This window comes from Cryptomeria japonica, chromosome 7 (genome assembly GCF_030272615.1).
Source record: "Cryptomeria japonica chromosome 7, Sugi_1.0, whole genome shotgun sequence".
Lineage (NCBI taxonomy): Eukaryota > Viridiplantae > Streptophyta > Pinopsida > Cupressales > Cupressaceae > Cryptomeria > Cryptomeria japonica.
This window is the reverse complement of record NC_081411.1, coordinates 826,597,782-826,600,499: the sequence shown is the minus strand read 5'-3', so window position 1 is coordinate 826,600,499 and position 2,718 is coordinate 826,597,782. Positions and strand designations below refer to the sequence as shown.

General features: G+C 35.3%; 1 long non-coding RNA gene across 1 annotated transcript; it reads left to right on the top strand.

The window, feature by feature from the left end:
- Positions 1-1,250: 1,250 nt before the first annotated feature.
- LOC131856341 (uncharacterized) lies at positions 1,251-1,652 on the top strand. Its single transcript, XR_009358439.1, has 3 exons — positions 1,251-1,335; positions 1,431-1,499; positions 1,591-1,652. It is a non-coding gene; the product is annotated as an uncharacterized LOC131856341 (long non-coding RNA).
- Positions 1,653-2,718: the final 1,066 nt, after the last annotated feature.

The following is a 2,718-nucleotide window of genomic DNA, read 5'->3' as shown; positions in this document are numbered from 1 at the left end:
CCTTCATCAGCAGCACCTCCTTCCTCGGTGGCACCTCCTTCATCAGTAGCACCTCATGCATCATTTGGCACGAGCCAGCCCATTTAGCATATGTGCCCCATCTGCCAGGGTGTATGTTTTCGTGTAGACACTAACGCGGACAAGGATGGTGGGACATCTCATTCATGTACATGTTGTGGGAGTAGATACCATGCTTCCACTATAGAGGATGTGGCCCTCACTGATGAACTACTCAATATGTTGTACCCTCTCTATCAGACACAGGTGCGTTTAATTCTGTTTATGACATGTTATCAATTAAGTGACTAAATCTTATAAAAAGAAATGAATTTTTATTTTTAGAACAATTTAAAGTGACATATAAATAAAATGCATTGCAGGGTGCAACAGGTGGTGGGATTACACCACATACTATTCAGTCGACTCCACGGTCATGAGTAGTTTCGCCACCAGAGGTAAAGATTTGTAAATTTGTTAAAAATATAATAATACATTGGATTCAAAATATATATTTTTTAATTATATGTATCATTACTTGATATTTTGTAGGGCTTATCAGTGGCTAAGATGTCTCAACTTGATGATATCACGCTTTCAGCCATTGACTTTGGCCAAGATAGCTATGCGGTACCATTTAGATTTATATATTTTTTACTTAAGTGATATATTAAATACATGCTCTTTTCCCTTATGTTAATTTTTTTCCATTAGTTTACCCCACCTGCCTTGAGGACATCTCGTGTGAGAAAGCCATCCTCTAGCACTCTTAGGTAGAAAAAGATATCCTCTCAGACACCCAAACGATAGAAGGTAATAAACTACAATTTAAATTCAATTGTTGAAATGTATTATGATTAAACATGTATATGTAGATATTGATAAATGCACTTAATTTATTTGTTCTATATACAGAAACATATGGGGTTTATGGAATTAATGAATGCACCTGATGTCGATGAGGTTCAACAGAGGGAAGAGGTGATATCTTCATATTCACTTTGGATTGCATTCTTGCTTGTTCAAAATAACTAAATCCTTTTATGTCTATATCATATGTTATCATTTTTCATACAGGAAATGGTAATAGCTGCATTAGATTTCACAAGGCCTCCTAAGGTTACAGGAGAACTATACAAGGCTTCGGTGTGCATTTTTTCTACATATGTTAAAAATATTTGTTTTATCTAGCTTGTCAACAACTTTGGGTTATTAACTTGTATGATTGTCTTTAAACTATTACAGGCCCCTTGCAAACTTCCTATTGTTATTCTACCATTCCATTTTAGTAGAAGTCCTACACGTATATTATGGGATCCAACACGACCAAGGCAAAAGGTATGTCTATCTTATATCAACTCCTTTTCACTAAGTGCGCAACGGAGTTGAAACCGTCTAGTTAACTCCTTTTGGATCACTTACCATGGATATAGGAAATGGTCGTAACTGATTCATCTGTGACTTTGCCTTCTACGACCACAACACATCCATCTGAGGCTCCGGTATGCTTTAGTTTTTTAGTCTATTCATTTTTAGTTATTATGTTTTATTTGACATATATGTCATTAACATGTATTAATGTTGTTTTACCAGTTACAGCCTCCTGCAGGACATCCCACGGATCATCAGCCTCACCGAATTGTAGAAGACAAAGATGAGGTAATCAACATTTCAACTTCAAACAATTTAGAGTTCAGTATTTTGTTATTTTGATGTTATATTGAGAAAATATATCTGATTAGACATTTGAATTGTCCTTTTGCAGCCACGTACTGCTTCGAAGAGGGTCGATTTTGATGATCCGCCATAGTCCTAGATACAAATAGAGACATATAGTTATAGTTGTGGTCATTGAAGGGCCAATTTTTTATATATTTGACATTTGTATATGTATATATCGACTTTGACAGACATGGCACATGCCACATTTTGATGCCATTTTTTGATATATTTACATGATTATTTTTCATTTTGATATATATGAAACTTGATATTCGATCCAATTTGTTCATTGATATATATGAAACATGATATTCCTGAAACTTAGTTATTTGCTATTGAAATGTGATCAAATTTGTTAGTTGTGTATATGTCTTGAAATATGATCCAATTTGTTCATTACTTGTAATTCATATGGTGTATACTTTTAAACTATCTATTGCTCATATTGTGTATACCCAAGTACTGATACCGGTAATGTTGATATTCTATATTTTGATTGAGTGAATTTGTTTTGAGTCCTTCATGCGTGAAGAGACTGGACTGAAGTTATTATTTCATAAACTCATGCTTATGGAGTGAAGTTCATCATTTCAAGAACCAATTAAGACATTTCATGCTAAAGTTCATCATTTCATGCTTATGGAGTGAAGTTCATCATTTCATCACCTATAAAAGAAGAGTTGAACGAATCGTCAGCGCGAGCGCATTCAGGTGGCACATATGGATGATCCGTTTGAACCTATGGGGTCATGTTGTTGCTTCCTACAAAATCCTATCTCGGATTTGAGAAAATTGATTCTATTTTCTTATGGTGAGATTTTTTCTGTTGCATCAAAAATCGTCAAAAGTTGTCAGTGAGAGGTGGCAAAATAGTGCATCTTTCGTTCTGCTTGTCATGGGAATAAACTATAAGCGCGATCACATCCAGGTGGTTGGGTTTACACTAGGTGTGCCCTTGTCTCGCTCCCCAAGGAATCTGATTGTTACAAGCCACCTCGT